This window comes from Neolamprologus multifasciatus, chromosome 7, assembly GCF_963576455.1.
Source record: "Neolamprologus multifasciatus chromosome 7, fNeoMul1.2, whole genome shotgun sequence".
NCBI classification, from domain to species: domain Eukaryota; kingdom Metazoa; phylum Chordata; class Actinopteri; order Cichliformes; family Cichlidae; genus Neolamprologus; species Neolamprologus multifasciatus.
Window position 1 is genome coordinate 57229371 of NC_140445.1, and position 21389 is coordinate 57250759.

Consider the following 21389-nt stretch of genomic DNA (forward strand, 5'->3'; position numbering starts at 1 on the left):
TTTGTCAGTCCACATGCCACAGGGCAAATCTAAAAGCTGAAATACTTTTTGTGGTACAATGAAGTAGAAAGACAGCAAAGTAGACATTTTAGTGGAGTTTGGGGACACTGCTAACAAGGGCTCAGTCATTTCTGCTTTACAGGCAAAGCAAGGCCATGACTAACAGGGATATGGAATTGTTTGGAGATTTTACCCCACTCTTCTCCAACCTCCTCCTCCCTTACATCACCCGGTAAACTTTCTTATTGTATGTGTGCACATGTGTGCGCGCGTATGTGTGTGTGGTGGGGGGTGTCTGCCCCTGGTTGTATCAGGATAAGCCAGCTTAGATGGCTGGTTGATACACGAGCCAAGTCTTCTCATGCCACAGATCAGAAAAGCTTCTCTAATCTCATCTCTGTTCCAGCAATTCTCTGCTTGTCCATGAGTTTATACCCCTAAGTATATGTGTGCATGTGTGTGTGCGTGTGTGTGTTATCAGATTTATTGCTCCCCCTCTCCCTTGCATAATTACAGAGTGAGGGCTGAATGCATTTTACCATGAAAGAAGCTGTCTGACAACAATGAGGCCAACAACAGCTGATGCTACTTACTCATCTTACGACTCAATTAAAGCTGTGTTTTGACTGTTATCTTCACTAATGTGCTCCACCTCCATTTTTGTCAAAGCCAGCCTAAAATATATGAAATATATGAGCTGAATGTTAAAGACGGTACTCTACAGATTTTGCAGTTTACATGTTTGGACAGTACAACCCATGTGAGTATAAAGGTAAGATTTATACAAGAGCTTCTGTAGCTCTGGAGGGGGTTTTGTCCTGTAAAAATGCTTTAGCTTTAGCAGCATCCATGCATTGCAAGCTGAAGTGCAGAGCTGTGGGCATTTGCAAGGCAAATATTCTGTTGGGAGTCATTAAGGTTAGTGCACTGAGATCAGTACAAGTAAAGAAACAGCACCTTGATTATGTGTACTATTACAATGCATCACTATGACCTTTGCATTTAGAACAGGTATCGATAAGGTATCTTGTCATCTTAAATCTTAGTATATAATAATGTATGCCAAGTGTGCTGTAATAGAGCAAATCAACTTCCCTACAGCTAGGCAATGTCTCTAGCTTTTTTAGGGATCATCAGAATATATGGAGTTAGGTAATGGTAAATGGACTTGTTCTTATATAGCGCTTTTCTACTCTGTCTGAGCACTCAAAGCGCTTTATACAACTAATTCATTCACCCAATCACACCCATTCACACAAGCACTTTTTTCTGACCTAAGTGCTAAGTAAGTCTAGTCTACCATTCATACACATTCACACTCCGATGGATGCATCGGAGAGCAACGCGGGGTTAGTATCTTGCCCAAGGATATTTGACATGCAGACTGGAGCAGCCTGGGATCGAACCACCGACCTTCTGGTTAGTGGCTGACCTGCTCTGCCACCTGAGCTACAGCCACCCCAACTGACAATTAAGGAACTGTTCGTTCCACAATAAAAAACACTGTTTGTAACTCATCATCAATATTTGCTTACCAACCTCCCTCGGGTGTGTGGAAAAGCATTTTTTTTCCAGCAAATGTCCAAAACAACATATTTTATGTTTCAAGATCAAGTGAAAAAGCTCATACAGTAGCCAGTAGTACAGTGCAGTAGTACAGTGTTGTTTCTTTTAACCACAACAAAACACATTAAGTTGCTGATAAATTGCTTTTGTTTCTAAATCTTTATGGCAGATGTTGTCACATGTCACCAGTACAAAATGATGTATAATATCAGAAGTATAGAGCAGTGGTCCCCCGGGCCTCGGACCGGTACCGGTCCGTGAGTCGTTTAGTACCGGGCCGCAAGAGTTGAGGCTCAGGTGTGAAATGTATGGTTTTCAGGGTTTTTATCGGTTTTCAGCGTTATTTTGTTATAGTTTTAGAATAGCCTTTATTGTCATTGTACAAAGTACAACGAAATTGGAGTGCCACTCCCTTGGTGCAAAAAGCAAAATAAATATAAATGTAAAATATAAAAAGTACAATAAAACAACTGTAGTGCTCAGACAATAAATAAGTACAATATATACAGGATAGCAGCATAATATAATGATAGTATGAATAGCAGCATAGTATAGTGACAATGGCAAGTATGGTTAAGCAGGTTTAATTGTTTTGTGCTTATTTACTACGGTGATAGCTCTGGGAAAGAAGCTATCCCTGAATCTGTTTGTCCTGGTTTTATGTGACCTGTACCGTCGGCCTGACGGTAATAGTTCAAACAGTTGATTACTGGGGTGAGAGTAGTCCTTAATGATATTGCCAGCTCTGCTGAGGTATCGGGAGTTCGCAATGGCCTCCATGGGCAGAGGGCAGCCAGTGATCTTTTTTTTTGATTTTGTTTTGATCGTTAACTCGGTTTTCCTGGGTCTTTTCACGTGTGTTATGAATAAATCTTCTTTTTTTCGGTACCGGTACTAGTTTTATTTTGTTGTATTTATCCGCGACACATTAAAGGCCGGTCCGTGAAAAATATTGTCAGGCATGAACCAGGTCCGTGGCGCTAAAAAGGTTGGAGACCGCTGGTATAGAGAACACTGAATACTATGAACACTGAAAGGCCTTTACAATTATTGGATGGATTTCCCTAGTGCTAGTAGAAATTAACTAGTGCTTCTCCCTTTGAGGTTGACATTTTTGGAAAATGAATAGTCTGAACTAGTGGATTATTTGATATAAAATTTCACAATGTAATGTTCTTTTTTTTTTTTTTTTTCCAGAGGAAGCACTATAATACCTTTGATTAGTATTTAATCTACTTAACAAATGTTCATATGACAAACACTCAAAAGTAACTTGTTTAGTATGGTATAGAACTCCTAAACATCAGCAGGCCGGTTTTAAAATAACAGCACACAGCCGTGCTGCTGGAGGAATCCAACAGGGTGGGAGGACGCTGTGGGATGCTCTCACTCACTTGTTTTCATTTCATATGTCACTGCTATTCCACAAAACGAATGGCTGATTTCTTGCCAACATGCAGTACTCAAGGAAAAAGGGGACTGAACCTCACATCTGAACCAGCTCTCAAAGGATACAAAGAGCCTTTGTGTGTTCTGTTCTGTTCGGGGTTCTTTACTGACAGGTCACTGTCTGCTTATTTTAACTAGTCTTGTACTATGGCCTTCCACTTCTGAAACAGCTTAAGAAAAAGGCGCAGGTTATTCTACCTCTAAGATAATCCCCTTTGTGAGATGTTGCTGCAGAGGCACTGAATGATCTGTATGGAGCCATTATCACACAGGAGATATTCTGACTTCTGTAACTTAAAATCTGTGCTACCAAAACTTTTTCTGCATTTCACCTGCATAACCAGAGGCAAAAACCTCGCCTTACTTTGGGAAATCCAACTACCTGTCAGTGCTCTTGCTTCATGCCTGCAAGCAGAAAGTGAAATGCTTGCAGCCGACTGTGAGGACAATGCCAAGGCCACATTAAAGCAGCATGGGCCCCAGGGCTACAATTTTTTCAAGGTTAGTGGAATGGTCAGTGACTATCTTAAATTCTTTGTGAATATCCATATTCCAGTGTTACTCGTTCTTACCCAACAACAACATTTGATACGTGCGCAAATGTGTGTGTGTGTGTGTGTGTGTGTGTATTTGGACAAAATGTACCACTAATTTTAAATCAAGAAATAAGGAACCAAATATCCAGGTCTATCAAAACCTAGTGTAGCTATCAACATCTGTGCCTCTCTCCCAGATGAGTTGAGCAATTTTTATACTAATTTTAAAGCTCACAACTTAGAGTCAGTGGCATCACCCCAGAGCCCACCCAATGAGGCTGGTCTACAGAAACAGATCTTAAAACCTCTCAAAGGATTAGGACTCATAGATTTGCTTGCTTTGCTGCTATCCTTCACACATTATTTACTATATTATTTACCAACTGCTCCAGGTGATGCTATATCATTTTCTTGCACACTGCTTTAGTACACCTTGAAATCAAAAATACATAAATTACATTTCTGTTTATTGATTACAGATTTGCTTTCAATACAATTTTCTGGGAAGCAGTTCCTAGACTGTGAGAATAGGTAAACCATTCTCATCTACAATGCATGCCTTAGGGCTGCTTTCTGAGTCCCCTAGAGTACAGTCTGTTTACACAGAAATGTATTGCCAAATATGACAACAACAGAATCATAAAATTTGCAGATGACACCACAGAGATGAGACTAATAAGCAACAGTGGTGAGAGGCACTATAGAGAGCAAGTGGAAGACCTAACCATATAGCGCAAAGAGAAAAACCTCTCTCCAAATATCATTAAAACAAAATAAATCATTTAGAAAGATCAAAGAAAATCATATTCTTATTTCCATCAGTTGGTCATCTCTTGTGGACAGTTTTAGATTTCTAGGTTTACACATCACAGACACCCTCACATTGTTGCTCAACATTAACTGCATTCAATAAGGCACAGCAGAGATTGTATTCTGAGGGTTTCAAGAATTTTGGCATGAGTATCTTGTGTACTTTTAATGGAGTGCCATTGGGAGTGTCTTGACAGGCTTATTCGTAATGTGGTTTGGCAAACTGACAGCTCAGGATGGCTGCCTGAAGGAACCACAAAGGCAGTAGCAAGAATGGTTTGGTCTAACTGCATAATGATTAGACCAAACAAACAGACCCAAACTTTACCACCAGCAGTACAGTACTATCTTGCCCATTGTATATATAGCCTGTGTCCTTTGTCTTAAGGGAGTCAGGCCATAAAAATGTGATTGTATGACTAATTTGAATGAAAATAATGTTGACCTTGAACTTTCTAAAAGATTGAAATTATACTGTTTCGCTATCTCGCAACGATGCTATTTAGTCGTCCCAGTATTCCAAGTATCATCTGTAAGATGAATAGTTTGTATGCTACTGCCAAATCTTTCGGCAGATCCTTAAACATCATGAACAAGAAACATGATTAATTCACAAACCAGTTTTATTTAGATGATCAAGCATACCCTGGGAGTGGGTATAGGTTTGCGTAGCGCCGTACGGTCCAAGCATAGTCGCTCCACTGCGGCCTTCTTTTCGCATGGATAGCATGCATTCTATGGGCATCGTGTTTAGTAAGTCTTCAACTGTCAGACTGTCATGGCAGCAAGAACAGCAAAGGATTACAGCGAAGGTGTTTATAAAATGACGCTAGCAAATTTAGGCTTTATTTAAATGATGGAAGTAGCTTCTGGTTCTAAAGTCGGCATTTTTTTCTAATATCCAGTCTTGGGGGATATTACAAATCTGTGCTAGTGTAAGCGCCTGTATATTTGAGGTCCGCTGGTTTATTGACTAATGTTAGTTAAGCAAGCAGTAACTGCTGTGTTATCATATGCTGGTGCATTCTGATAGGTTCTAACAGTATAGGCACATGGGAACAAGATCACTGCAAATGTTAGCTGCTCTATTTATTAAGACCTAGCATGTGTAAGTTAGCAATAATGCATGCAAGAGTAGGCTAATGAGACAAAACTTGTCCTGCTTTTAGGAGGCTGGTCTAGCGGCTTGTGTTTTATATCAGATATTTTTTTTAACTTCATTTGAGAGGGGCTTGAATTAATATTTTGCATCAGAGCACTTTAATCTTCCCAAGACCCGTGTGAAACAATACTACACATCAGTAAAAAGAAATTATGCTTACTTGCTTACTTACTTACTAACTAGCTAAATGCAAATTACTTTGAAGGGATAATCAATGTATGCTTTTTATGATGATTTATAGCTAAAACACCTAAAAAAAAATGCTTAGAAAGTTATTTCAACAAACCTAGATCCTTGTGAAGAATCTTAAAAAGCATACATTGTCCCAGAACAAGCTGGCAGTTTATGATTTCATTGCATAATGAAATGTTGCAGAAGGTACGACCTCAAGAAGACTTCCCTGGAATTCTTCAATTGAACAAAAAGACTGATTCGTTCACTTAAAAATGTGTAAAGTGTTTAAAGTAACAGATAATTTGCTCATGGACACATAAAGGTATCAACAGGATACAGGTTACAGGATTCTTGATGTGTTGGTAGCACAATTTGGAAATACAAGACTGTCAAAAAAAACCTTACATGCCTTAAATAAATTACACTCACCTGCCACTTTATTAGGTACGCCTTATGAGGTGGTAGTTGCTACTATCAGGTTGGACCCCCTTTTGCATTCAGAACTGTCCTAAGTCTTTTTGGCATGGATTCAGCAAGGTGCTGGAAACATTTTTAGGTCCATATTGACATGACAGCTTTATGAAGTTCATCACATCAGTGATGCGAATCGCCTGCTCTAGAGCATCCAAAGGTTCTCTGTTGGTTTGAGATCTGGTGACTGTAGAGGCCCTTTGAGTATCTCACTGTCTTGTTTAGGAAACCAGTCTGAGATGGTCTGAGCTTTGTCACATGGGAGGTTTTCCTGCTGGAAACAGCCATTAGGATAACACTGTGGTCATAAAGGTCATAATGAACATTGGTTGGCAACGATCAAGTGGACTGTGTCATTTAAATCAAGCTCAGTGGGTAGTAAAGGTCGCAAAGCGTGTCAAGACAATATCCCCTGCACCATTACATTTGCAGGTGCAAATTATACCCTCATATTCCTGTTGTTAGCTAACAGAAGTGGCACCCGGTGTGGTCATCTGGTGCTGTTGGTTACCTAACAGCTCAGGGCAGTCTGGCCATTGTCCTCTGACCTCTGGTACAACAAGGCATTTTTAACCTGAGAACTGCTGCTTAATGGATATTTTCTCTTCTTCCGATAATTCTTTGTAAAGCTTGGAGATGCTTGCATGGAAGAATCCCATTAAATCACTAGTTTTTGAAGTACCAAGACCATGTCATGTTTAAAGTCACTAAAATTACCTTACTTCCCCATTTTAATACTTGGATTAAACTTCAGGAGGTCCTCATGATTTTAATGCACTGGGTTGCTGCCACTGATTAATAAGCTATTTATGGTAACAAGCAGTGGGACAGGTGTACCTAATGCAATGGCCATGAGTGTAGAGCACTTGTTTATTTGTTCAACTTACACACTCACCAGGCTGTTGCTTTGCTGACTTGTCAAAGTGCCAGATTATATCGCTGATGTCTATTTAGTCCACAGCAATTGTTTTGAAGGTATAATTAAAAGATATATAAGATCTAATGTTTTTTTCCCCTTCAAATGCAGTGAAATTACCCATCAGTAAATTAACAAATGCAAGCAAGCAAACAGAATTTTGTGTGCACACACACCTTGACCCCATCACCAGGTTGTCTGATCTTAGCCAGAAATGTTGTCAACCCCAAGAAGCAATCCCGTTAGCCTCCCTCATTCTCTCTGTGTTGTTGAGTTTGCGTTTGTCTACTAAAAAGTCACTCACAAGGCTTGAGTAAGACATAGCTCACTTCTTTTGAATTCTGCCACTTGTGCCTCTCCTGCAATCCTCGGGAGAGATAAGACAGAAGCTGGAGGTTGACGTTGTGACTAGAAAAATCAATCTAGACCAAGGAGCAAGCTCATGGTAAAACTTCTCTTGATTGCTACTTTATCTGTGTGTGTTTATGTGCGTGTGTGTGCGCGCGCACATGTGTAAGAGAAAGCAAGAGAGTAAGTCTCCCCTCTTTAGTGGGCAGGTAGGAGGATGAAAGCGTCTCTTAGATGCAGGCAGCTCAAATTTTTCTTCAGGCGGCTGCCATACCTTTACTACTCTGCTCTGTAATATCACACACATACAGATGAACGCACACACCCAGACAAACACCCGCCCACACACGTGCACACACACATGCACAAACACACACCTCTGCTTCTCTGAGGGGTTGACCTAAAAGCAGACTCTTTCTATGTCTTAGCTTCCTTGTGCATCAACCAACAGAGATCTGAATGAGTGTGGTCAGGAAGCACGTAAAGGACACACAAAATCAGGTTATATGATACATAATAAATGCTTACTGTAGGCAAGGCAGGAGTACTAATACATAATTTGAACTGTAAAATTTATATCATTTATATGGGCATATATTATTTATATAACTGTGATGTTCCTGTCAAATTCTGACAGGAGATTACCTGACATGGATATTTAATTCCACGTAATTTCTATATTTTGGAGGGACATGGGGGCTGACATTGATGGTGTCAATGAAAGATTTATATCAATTCTCAAAACCGTCACACATCCTTGATATGTGTCTGTATTGGAGAAAAAAAAAATAGATCCTCCTTGAATGATTTCCAGTATTCCCCTGAAAAAGCTGGAGTCCCTATAAATATAGCCTCTAAAAATTGAAGTTGATAATAATAATAATAATAATAATAATAATATCATTATTAGTAATTATATTATTGAGTCTAAAAAAAAGAGAACACTGTCATGAGATTAGTTTTGAGTACAACACTGCAAGAAGGCTGCAGATGTGGCTATGTGTTTGTTTTGAGGGTGTCTTGGTGTAAGCACATGTTTATGGATGTGTGTTGTTGAGTTTAAATTGTATATTTATGGAGCTAGAACTATAAGAGTTCTTCCAATGCACCCCTTTGAAACCATGCTTTGCTATAATTGGCGGCTCTTGAGGTCAACTTCCCAGAAATGTGTCAAACAATATCTCCCAGCACTTTTACACTATCTCATGGTGTCCGCTGAAATTGAATGTTTGCTTCATTATAACCTCTTGGAAAGTTCCCAAACCCAGCTTCCTTTCTCAAGAGCAGCGGTGCAAGTGGAGCACACACTGTGTAACAGAAAATCTTTTTGTCCCTTTTTCCATTACTGAAAATGTTTCCAAGGAGGTTAAAGTACAGGACAATAAGCCTTGGGTTTTTCATGCAGAGCCTGTATTAAAAATACTTATTTAAAACGCTGAGTAGTTTTGACCTCAGCTTGTTTTTTTGGTGTGGCAGGAAAACATAAACTGGTACTAATCTTTATAGAGAATGAAATAACTCTCACTACTGCTACATCACAAAACACACCCTTTGCCACATTAGTGGTTAACAGCTTTTTTCCTTTCTTTCTTTTGTACTGCATGGTGCCATTCTTTGGGAATGTAACATTTCTCCAAAGACATACTTTGACATTTGATGACTGAGAATGATTGTAAAGTAAAAGTGAAATCCAATCAGTTGTACATCCAGTGTGCCCTTCGCCTGGATGGAATGTCATGAAATTGGCACATCGAAATGTGACGAAGACCGTTGATTAAATCTTTGTTTCTGAATGATTAAACCCCTAATTAGGCCCATGAAAGTGCACATCAAAATGCTGTCTGTCCCATCTGCTCCATATTTAAGCATGACCAAACAAAACAAACAAAAGCCCAACCAAGTCCAAGGTAACAAACTTACCAAACTACTACCAACACACATTTTACTTGTTTATTCTTGAGAAATAAGATGCACCCGCACAAAATTTAAAGCAAACATTTTTTTGGTTTGTTGTGGTTTGTTGCTATGTGCACTATGTGCTGCTATGTGCTGTGACTTTAAGCAAGGGAGACAAGAAGTCTTTGCATCTGCCCAAACAAACAAACAAACAAAAATAAACAGGATATGTGCTCCCTGTAAAACCACGACCTCTTCTTTACAGTTAATTCACAGACTGACATGCAGACATCGACCTTTGCATTATATAAGCACACACAGCTATTAACTGCCTTACCTGAATTGAAAAGGATGGGAGAAGACACCAGCTGGCACATAGCAACATCATCAAAGAGCCCTATTAGAGAGATATGGGGGGGATACATGAGGTGGGTAAAGAACAGGCAGAAAATAACAGCACTGTTGACTAAAAAGAGAGAGCAGGAAGACTACTGACCCTTCTCCTTGGGAGCTATGATGCAGAGTAACATCTGACAGACAACCCTATTTCACCTCTGACCCTGCTCAAGTCAAACCACACTCCTCTTTTGCTTCTCATGTTACATCCTCTGGTTGCTCCAAAGCAGCTTCCCTGCATCCCTTCCTCCACCCCCCTCCTTTGCTGGTACTCCACTCTTCCCATTTATTTCCACCTCCCTTACACCCACCACAGCCCTCACTCTCTCCCTAACAGGCAGGGCTGCTGTGGATGACACGTATCCAGCAGAGAGCAGCCATGCAGGGTCGATGGACCATGGTACGCTGAGAGGAGAGATAGCTCCACAACCTGTGTGTTTCCACTGACTGTGTGTGTGTGTGTGTATGTGCCTGTTTATCTGACTATTACAGATCTGACAGAACTGAAAGCTGCTCCAATGACATGAATCTCACAGTATGAGAAGACACTGTATGTATGTGTGTGTGTGTGTGTGTGTGTGAGGTCTTTCTTTCTTTCCTTTTTAAGAGAAAGAGCTTTGCTGCTGTGTGCTGAACAACAGACCCCTTAGAAGACGGTGCACACTGTCAGAGCTTTATCAGTTAATTCATCAGTGGCTTTGTGTGTTTCAGCCTCCTTCCATCTCTTTCTCCTTTCTCATTCTTATCTTTTAAGGCCAAGTAAGAACAGTGGTACTTACTACTGTTAAGTGAATGTGAATTCAAGTTGTATGAATTGTTAAAGATGGAGTGCGGTGTAGCCTTTTCAAATTGTGTGAAAAGTGTACTTTTTATTTTCCCACTCACAAAACAATGACCTGCGTGTGTGTGCACGTGCGTGTACATATGAGTGTAGAACTGGTGTCCTAGACTTCTGACAGTGTAACGGGTGCAATGGGCTGTGACCATTAATTATTTACAAAGTGCGTTTTAGGCAGGAAAGACTGATGATCCATAAATAGGACAGAAACATCTCATAAAATACAACAACCAAACAATGAGCAAGACATGATGCACAACCCTCCAACCCTTTAGTATTAGCGCATAAATCTACATGGTTTTAAAAAAAGTCTTATAAATAAGTTCATACCAAATTTTATTTGCATTTTATAGCTCTGCTTATTATGCCATCTTTTATTACCATTTACCAGTTAAAATGAATAATCAGGTACTCAACTCGGCCTTTCCTGTATTGATCAATTGGTATATTTCTGACCTCCATTAGGGTCCGAGGTTAAAGGTGGTATTATGTTAGACATGACATAGAAATGGACCTTAGAGAATTGCAAATATTTACCACACAGCCTCTGAACTCTGGTTTCTCATAATAGAATGCACAATCCTCCTTCTGTTACATACTCGAAAGTAAATTTATAATGAAAATAGGTTTAACCCATATAGAGCACGTTTAGAGCTACACAGGCTAGACTCTGCTCTCGTGTGCAGTGGGTACTCCAAAAGGATCCTCTACTAAATGAGCTTTTAACCTTCGAGCACCACAAAAAGTCTGCAGTGGGAGTACTTAGCACTCTGTTTTTTGTAAGTTGCGGTACAGCGAGACCTCCAAAATGGTTTGAAATTAACCATGAAAATGCATTAAGTGACAGAAATTGTATTAATAGTTTTAATTTCATTTCAACTCCGCTTCGTTCGAGTCTCGTGTCAAGTTACAATGTTAAACAAGGTGTTCAAACATATAAAATATGCACATTTGTCTCTGTTTTTCCTCTGTTTTATCACCGTAACTCCAATATGTTTGAGTTGTTGATAGCTGATGGCAAAGAAAGAGCAACATCACCCAACATCTGAGAAATTTTTACATTTAATTGACAAAAATAAAACAAAAAGAATTTAGAAATTATTCTGCATTGTGTTGAAAATCAATTAATATTTTATCCTTTCCCACTAAGTTTCAGTGAGATGTCTCTGCATGTGTGCATTCCCTGGGTTTTGTGATCTCCAGCACGTCTGACTGCATGATTTAAACATTAAAGAATGTCTGTTCAACCTAAAAACAGAAAAGGGTGGCGAAATGTGTGAAAGCATCCATCAGACCTGCAGTTTATCACTATAAAAGGCAGTGGACCTGTCAGAAGTAGAATTACTCCTCAGTGGATTGCATCTATCAACTTAACTGTCATGTAATGACCCTGTGAGACATCATGACGCATCAGTCTAACTCACCATGGCACAGATCTTGTGGTACCCTACTTAATTCATGTTCACACAGCTTGTAACTCTGTCCTCAGCATGGTCGATACATGAGGTGCACAGAGCTTTAATAGACAGGTAGAGAGTAATGGAGTGTTGACCACAGTATAAGCTATCTGAGGCTGTTAGAAGAGTACATTTAATTGAGTTGGACAGAGACAAAAGCCTTTCAGATAGGAGCAAATGTTGGTTGGCTTTGCTTGATTTCGGTTAGGTGGTTATGTGCAAAAACCAATTACCGCTGACATTCCTCACTAATTATTAGAATATAAATTATGTACTAAGTTTATGATTTGCCCTCCCACATTAGCCCTGGAATCCTCATCACTGTAATTGTAAAATTCATTGTTCCCACATCAGCACAAAAAGTTCAGTCGACTGAATTTAAACAGGAACTCTTTATTTAACTATATTAAAAAGTTCAGTTTCGTCTTTCTGATTTGTGAATATTATAATATTTTTTATGTTTTAAAGCAAGGGAGGATTTTATTTTTTTTACTATGAGTGACTATCAATACCAAACAAGACAACCCCCCCCGCCCCCCCCCCCCCCCAAAAAAAAACAAATGCATACCCACTAAAAGCCTATATGCACAAATGTATATAAATAAGACCTGAAGTGAGAATTTTTAAGTACTTAGTGCAACATTAATTATATTGGGTCATATGTGAGAAATTATAAAAGCTATAAAACCAGCTGACTTTTAGGCAACAACCATAAAGCATACGCACACAGACCACTTTAGGTACACCTTGCTCCTTGTGGTCTTGGATCCCCTTTGGCCTGCAAAACTGCCTTAATTTGGTGCTGGAAACATTCCTCGGAGATTTTCATCCAGCAGAGATCAAGACTCATCATATCAGGCAACATTTTTTATTTAATTTTGGTGCGCCCATGCAAATTAAAGCCTCAGTTCTTAGCTGACAGGAGCGGTATCCGGTGAAGTCTTCTGCTGCTGTAGCTCATCTGCTTTAAGGATCGATACGTTGTGTGGTCAGAGAGGCATTTTTGTGTAGCTTGGTTTCAGCTAGAGGTTATATGAGTTGCTGTTGCTGTCCTATCAGCTCAGCACAGTCTGGCCATTCTCCTCTGACCTCTAGCATCAACAAGGCATTTTCATCACGAGAATTGCTGCTCACTGGATAGTTTTTCTTTTCTTTGTAAAACCTAGAGATGGTTATGTGGGAAAATCTCAGTAGGTCAGCATTTTCTGAAATACTCCGATCTGGCACCAACAACCATGCCTCATTCAACTCACTTAACTCACTTTTCTTTCCCATGCTGATGCTTGGTTTGAACTTCACTATGTCATCTTGACTAAGCCCACATGCCTAAATGCTTTGCATTGCTGCCATGTTATTGCCTGATTGGATACTGTATCTGCATTCATGAGTGGCTGAAGAGGTGTACCTAATGAAGTGGCTGCCACTGTTGTAATACTTGTTTTCAGTCGTTGTGCTTTGCAGAAGACATTTATCCAATACATTTAAAATTAAATCTAAATTCACAATTGTCCAAACAACATTTTCAACCTGTGGCACTATGCTGTACCTACTATTATTTATTGATTACTTCACAATGACATTCACAGCTCTCATGCAGTTCCCAGGTGTGTGCCAGATGCCCGCACAGCAGTGAGCAAGGAAACGCTGAGTGGTCGGATAGAGAGAGTTTGACTTGAGCAATATGGGTGAATACTGTATGAACAATGTAGTTACTATACCTGATGCAACAGGGGAGGAAAGGTTACTATGGCTCTAATGTGACCAAGACCTGAGACGCTTTACAGTACTGGACAATTCTGTGTGTGACAGGAAGTTTTGCCTGGTTATGACATACAAATGAAAGCAGAACTACTTGGTATTTCACGCAGTAGTCATTTACCTATCCCAGTTGATAAAACACTGCTGACCAGTGACATGAGATAAAGAAGAAAACTGACACTGTGTGTGCTCCTCACAAGTTTAGTTAAAACAGGGATAAAGCCGTTAGCTGAATGCCCTCCATTTTAAATCACATATTCACAGACAGAAGTAATAAAAAACTCAGTTGCGTGCCACTATCACACTACCAAAGGGAATATAAAACACTAACATTAACATACATAATGACTTGTACTGCTGTTTTTCCATTTTCAAATTGCCCATTCCAAACACTAACCCAGTTCTGGATCTTCATCTTGTTATTACGCTGTGTATTATCAGCTATCAGTTAAAACAACCTTTAATTGGCATCAGATGAAAAAGGTTGTAATCCAGCAATAAAACATCTGGAAATGTCACGACATCTGCATCAAGTAACTTTTGTTTTGTATCGATAGCCACAATTGCATGACCAGGAAGCCACCCCTCACTATGCATTTCACACATTCTCTCACACACACAGTTTCCCTGCTCAAGATCATAATTTATTAACAAGTCTGATCTCTCTCTGAGACACACCATCACAGCTGTACATCCCACTGCCCTTTCGCTCACTGCCTCATCCCCTGAGCGTATGTATGCATGCGTGCATGTAGTGAAAAAGGGATGTCAGTGCACGCAGTGTATACACGTGCATGCTGGTAAGTGTGTGTGCAGCTCAGTGTATGCTGTGACTGTAGTTAATGATGAGTGGTGAGCTGTGGGAAGCAGCAGTGATTTCCAAACACTTCCCTGTTTCCTCACTGGAGCACAACAGTGAAAGGATCATGTTGAGCACAGCAACAGTGCATCACAAAATGATAAAACTGGAAAGACCTTCAAAGAAAGAACTTCAGGAGGCCTCCGAGAATGGATGAAGGACCTATTTTTTGTATTAATGACTACTCCCTACATGGAATCACTAAAAACTGCAATTATCCACAAAATGAAACCATTTAACAAAAAAACAAAAACAAAACCCCAAAATGATACATGCTAGAAAACCAGAATCTTTATATAAATATGCCAGTGTAACTTTTTCTCTATGATGCTTTCTCCTGCTTTCTAGGATTCCTTATTTTAGGTCACTGTTATAAGCATTATGTCCCATCATTTTTATTTGTCAATAACCGTCTTACAGCCAAAAAATATGCCAAATAAACATTTTGTAAAATTTAGACATGCTGGCTTTTGGAAGTCAGTATAGGAGTGATATTCAAGTTATCAGTCCTTGGTACAGCCAAACTCCTAAATATCATGTTTAAAAAAAAACAAGAAGACAATCAAGTAGGTGAGGCCAGACGTCGATGTGGCAAGTTAGCAATGTGCAGATTTAAAAGTGGGGAAACTAGAGATCTATTCATTTGGAATAAACTTCCTTGTGCTTTTTTGTTTGTTTGTTTCTGTGATGAAGCTGCCATGAAAGTGATAGTGCTGTCTTATTATGATGGTGTCGTACATAAAGCTGAATGCAAATATGGCTTCATGGAATGATACCTACTTTAACAAAATATTGGGCTGTTGGTGAGCAGCAAATTATTGCATTTAATTACTTCAATAGACACTCGCTTATTCTTTTAATGAGTGCTGATGCCACTGGTTGGTCATAAATTCATCCCATAGGGACAAATAACCATTCATACCTATAGCAACTGTTAACCTACGTGTCCATGCAGGATAACACACATGGAGCAGACTGACACAAGCAGAAACAGAACATACTTTGATGAACATATTTGTTCATCAAAGTGGTTCATTTGTTTTTTGCATGAAACAAGTCACTGTCATTTTTAACCTACCTGTCTGCTTACTGTGTTAGACTCGTCTTGGCTTTACGCTGAGATTAGATTCCATGTTTTCATCCCCTCATCTTCAGTGTTGATGAACACAAGAAACCAGAAAGAGAAAGAACAGAACAAAAGAGGAAAAGTCATGATTCCACATCAACGTAACAATTGTGAAAATACTATCTCGTGTGATGTTAATTTCATTTATGCCTTGTAGGTATGAGACTGCCTACAAAGGCTTCAAGTCAGGAAGAAAATGAATTCAGCACCAAGGACAGCGACATAAAAAAGCACTCTGCTGTCCTCAGAAACACCTGAGCGTCAAAAGTATGGAGACACCGTTGACCAGTTTAAATGAATATTACTGTAAAATAGGAGCAAAAGCTGGTAATTGACTGTCAGTGGCAGCTTTTTCTATGCTTCAGTTTTAGTGACGTATGCTTCATTAAACATTTTAACAGGAAAATATCCTTTTAAAAAATGCATAACATACAAACGATATTTTTAACATACGCACAAACGATTAAATAAAGAAATTATTTAAAATTATTTATATTCCAGTTAGTCACACTTAATCCTCTTCACTGGAGCGCCACGCATCTCAGCAAAATTTCAAATGATAATTATATAATGTGATTGTTTCAAATAGTTCTAAATCATGCAAAAATATTTGTATATTTTCATCCTTGTCTATTAAATTTTGCTCAGTTTTGATAGTTCTTTAAATGTTCTCATCCTTTTATACTCAGTAAAATTATGTTCCGTTTTTAATTGGCTAGGACATTAGTCACATAGATAAATAAAGAAATAAATAACACAACATGGAATATCCATATTGCTTTCTAAAATCCCACAGTCCCAAAGCCACTGCTTAACAGATGTTCTGTACAATATGTACTGTAAGCCTTGATAAGATTTAGTAAACTTCCTCCAAAATAATTAATGTACTGAAATCACCTCCTATTAGAGGTTTCTGTAAAAAAAAAAAAGAAGTTTAGCCCTTGTTAGGAGTGGGAGACTTTTAATTGAATATAACAAAAATATATATAATGTCTTAAAAAACACGCTTGCAGCAAAATTTCAATTTTCCTCTCTCCTTTTTTTCTCAGCAGTTAATGTACATCCTACAATTTGTAACATATAGTCACCAACTTATGATTAAACACACCTCCGTCTCAGCTGTCATGCACAATCCTGTCAAGCTGTTGAGCAGGTGCATTTGAGGATGTTAGAGCTCCCCACAGCACATATGGCTATAGCTGCAGAAAAGAGGTCATTATAAAGGTGACGTTCTAAAAATTTCTATGAGTACTTTGTTATATTTCTAATACACAAGTCGCTTTTGGATTTAACTGCTATTAACTGCCACTGTGCCCCATGAATAATAAAACTTTTTAAATGTCCTATAAAAGCTTAAAGAACTGACTACTACATAAATTCTCACCATAATCTCTCATTTATAGCTCTAGAAAAAGGACTTTGGCTAATACGTCTGATTTATAAGAAAAATATATAAACTGATAAAGTCATTTTGTCATCGCATCACAGAAAACATCATCCCATAATATGTAGTGGTCAGCGTTTCTTCTAAAGTCAGAATCTATGATACAACACAAGCATGCACATACACACACTTTGCACTGCTCTACAGCAGCTAATGATGAGGTTCTGTAGTACATCCAGTTCAGTTAGGTGTAGTGTGTGGAATGTACATGCCCATTTTGACATATATAGTACATACAAACAAATCGAAATCACAATCAGAAGCTTGTAAGCACATTTGATAACAAAATACATCCATTCAGCAGGAGAAATTTTCAGCTGCCTTACCCACAGATTAACATCTCCTGACACTGAAGAACGCACATAAATACATTTACACATAAGCATGTAAACATAAGTTAAAGTCTTAACATGTCACTACATCCCCACCTATAGTTGTCATCCTTGCACGCACATGCAGAGAGTTATTGATGTGCAAACTCTCTGTACAATTGTTAAATTAAACTTAGTTATGCAACAAGTTTCACAAAGAATTTGCACTCAGGGATGTTGCTTTATATCAATAAGGACATCCCAGCCTAGTTAATCAAACATTACATTTTTACAATATACATAAAAACCATAATCATAGAAACATGAATATTTTATATTCATATATATTATTCTGAAAAAGCATGTAGCTGTCATTTTACACAAGCAATGATAACATGTTCACGTTGAGCAAATACACTCTTATCTAACTGAGCAACATAGTTAATTTAAAAATTCTCATTGCTTGTTATTTAGTAACCTAATCATTTTGATATCGTATTCCTAATAGAGCTAAAAAACAACAACAAAAAACAACAGTATATGATTATCACAGATGGACATTTGATCATGGTTTGGTAAAATTCTATATCACCTAGTAGTTCCCAATTCAATACAGTAACTCCAGTATAACAGAAACATTATTTTGTCCTTATCTGCTGCATATCATTCTAGTAAAATATGACAATTTTGGTTAAAATTAATTAAGAATAACCAAAAGTCTTTCACTGACTAATCAACACATTGATGCATGTTTCAGCATGGGTGGTGTGGGGCAGGAATGATACCTGTTCTGAAGTGTGTCCAAAATGCACACCAGTAAGAATTAAACACAAAAATACACACACCTAAAATGCATTGTTTTTGTTTTTATGTTTGTTTTTAAAAGACAGCACATTATAGACCCTTAATATATTAAAGCTAATTACAGCCTCTCTCTTGGGGCTTATAAAAACGCACCTGCTCTACATGAATTCCGACACGGGCCATGATTTTTCACTGTTTATAAAACTGTAATTTGCAGTTGTTTTTCTAGTAGAGTGCAGAAGATTTTAAAAAATGGCCAATAACATGTGGGTTTGGCTATATGAATCAATATGTTTATCCAGTTATCCTCTAAGTTCTGTTACCCCTCTACGCTTATTAGTGAGAAATATATCATTGCTAGTTAAAGCCAGTATAGCTCATAGACAGCAACTAATGTGGACATTCCCATTTTGTTTGTTCTACCTTTAGTGCAGGTCCACTTGCCTTTCCTCTAGCGCAAGGTGTGAAGTGGATCCTTAGATGCAAACGGAAAGTAACATTGATAAACAATAACCAGATCCAGATATCGGATCCACCTGTATGCCTCTTTCAAAGACTACCCGCCCATCCTTCCCCGGGAAGCCTAAAGCCAAGGGACATGCCTCAGTGCGGTTTGTCTGAACCCAAATAACTTCTCCGCGCGGAGTGAAATACGCAACTGCAGATAGTCTTTGTTTCACCTTCTGTATCTTTATCGTGCATCTGCTGCAGAGATTAGCAACCATTTTTCCTCCGCTGACACAACCCAGAATTACTGAACGTGACTGAAAGGAAACAACAAGCACGTTTATGCAGTACAACTGGCTTTTTAAATCCTGCGCAAAGTTCAAAGCAAATTGCTCCCTACAGTAGGATTGGCTGACGCGCGCTTGAACGCTCCCGGACTGTCAATTCTTTCACTGCACTCTGACAACCACTGCCTACCAGTCAGGAATGTGTGAGATTTGACCTACCTTGACGGCTTCGATCCTTGAAAGGTTGCGCACAAATCTCAAGCTGCTGGAAGTTTGACTTAGTCTACTCCTGATCCCTCGGAGGAGTCGCACTGAGAGAGAGGATGGGCGCCACTGCTCTGCGCGCCAGCTCCGTGGCTGTGTGTGTGTGTGTGTGTGTGCCCGTGAGCGCGCGTGCACGAGAGAGGAGAGAGTAAGTGCGAGAGAGAGAGAGAGAGAAACAACAGACGAGCAGAGCTGAAGCCCCTTGCCAAAGGATGCTTCAGTCTCCTAGCAACAACAATCGATCTGGCAAGGAGACATTTTTATTGGATAAAAAGAAAACTTAGCCACTCACCCCCCCTTTAGCACATGTTTACCACTCAGAACAACAACTCCAGCTTCAGTGAGTGAAGATAGAGAGTGAGAGAGTGAGAAGAGAGGTGTGTGTGTGTGTGTGTGTGTGTGCTGCTCCAAAATAGATGTTTTATGTGTGCAAAGGTGCAGAGTGACACAGAATTTGTTCGCATTCATCTGTCCTTGTAGCCCGGCTCAAAACACATAAGCAGTGGTGTATATATAAAAATCCTTACGCCTTTTTTAAATTTTATGGAGGCTCTATTAATGTTTAAAACACATTATTACAGTCAATTTTGTCAGCATGAAGAACAGCACTAAACATGCAGCCCATGCTTCAGCTTGCTCAGGCATATTAGAAGAGAAGGACATCCAACCCCGGAGATGTGACTAGAAGTTTACATCATGCGTCACACTAACAGGATGCATGATATTTTTCACAAGTTAGGTGTCAGTCTCTCTTACCTGTGTATTTCCCATCAGGAGAACAACAGAAGGTGGCATTCAGTAGTGTGTGCGTAGGTATAGGTGTGTGTTTATGTGTACACAGGTACGCATCTGAGTATCTGTACTAGTACGATTATGCATATGGAGTCATTAGAATGCAAATATGCAAGTGCGCAGCCCCTATTGAACAGAAAATACTCTTCACGCATGATTGAGTAACACAGCGTCCTCTTTCTCTACTCAACACCAATACACACAGAAATACGTAGTACAATGCACACAGACACACACTCGAACACAGGCACTCATTCGACTAAAGCTTGATTTTGTACTGTAAAGTTAGTCAAGTGCATAGAGATAGCCTGTCTGAGGGCTTGCTCAGAGCTGTTTGTGATTGCAGCTAAAGGCCACAGCATGTTGTTTTGCCTGTTTTATATGGAGATTTATGACATGGAAGTTTCTAACTAGCTTGGACGTTTTTCCATACATGCAATGCATGATGCTACCTGGCATCAGAAAACTGTGAGATTAAGCTTTGGTTGAGAAGAGATTTCTTAGTTAACTGAAGAAGAAAGGGTAAGAGCATCCACTTCACACCTCTGTGAAACACACATGCATGGGAAAGAGGTGGGAAATGCACACACTCTCACTTGTGCCGAGTGTCAGTCACAGCTTTCTCGGACTTCCATTCCTCATCCCTGCCGTTCCAGCTCGGAGATGCTGGCTACTCTAATAAAGGCCTCATTGTCTGGATGGCATGCATATATGCAAAAAGCCTAGAAAGCCAGCTTTGTCCCATAAGGGTCACTCAGCTTGAGAGCTTTGTGCCAGGCCTTTCCCCACAGACAGCAGAGTCAAAAAGAAAGGAAGAAAGAAAAAAGAAAGAAAAAAGAAAGAAATAGAGAGAGGAAGAGAGCAACACAGAGAGAGAGAGAGAGAGAGAGAGAGAGAGAGAGAGAGAGAGAGAGAGAGAGAGAAATGAATGAGATAGATGGCAAATGTGGACATCCTGAACATCACTGTATGAAACTACCTCATACTGTTATGTGTATTTGTAGAGGAATTTAACGTTTTGCCTTATCATGGTGAATTGCTCCAGCTCATGCATCAGGAAATGGCTCTGCTGGGATTATGTTTCCTTCTTCTTTGATTCCCCACAGATTGTTTGTGTCCATGCGCTAATAGAATTAACCATGCTTCATTTCCCATGGTCTTCTGTCCTTTCTTGGCCTCGTGATGGATGGAGCTTCACACAGAGGAGTGAGTGTGCTTAGAAGTGTGCCCAGTGTTGGTCAGACAACCGGTCTAGTTATAACCACAAGCGTCCATTTG

General features: G+C 39.3%; 1 protein-coding gene across 5 annotated transcripts in view; it reads right to left on the reverse strand.

Moving 5' to 3' along the window:
* grm3 (glutamate receptor, metabotropic 3) overlaps window positions 1-19522 on the reverse strand; it is a 42605-nt gene extending 23083 nt beyond the window's left edge. The window contains exons 1-4 of one of the 5 annotated variants that reach the window (XM_085166942.1): window positions 19275-19522; window positions 16871-16961; window positions 15715-15785; window positions 9666-9725 (exon numbers count right to left, since the gene is read on the reverse strand). The gene's annotated coding sequence lies outside the window, so the exon portion shown is untranslated. The other 4 variants (XM_085166940.1, XM_085166945.1, XM_085166943.1 and 1 more) reach the window with 4 other exon arrangements.
* Window positions 19523-21389: the final 1867 nt, after the last annotated feature.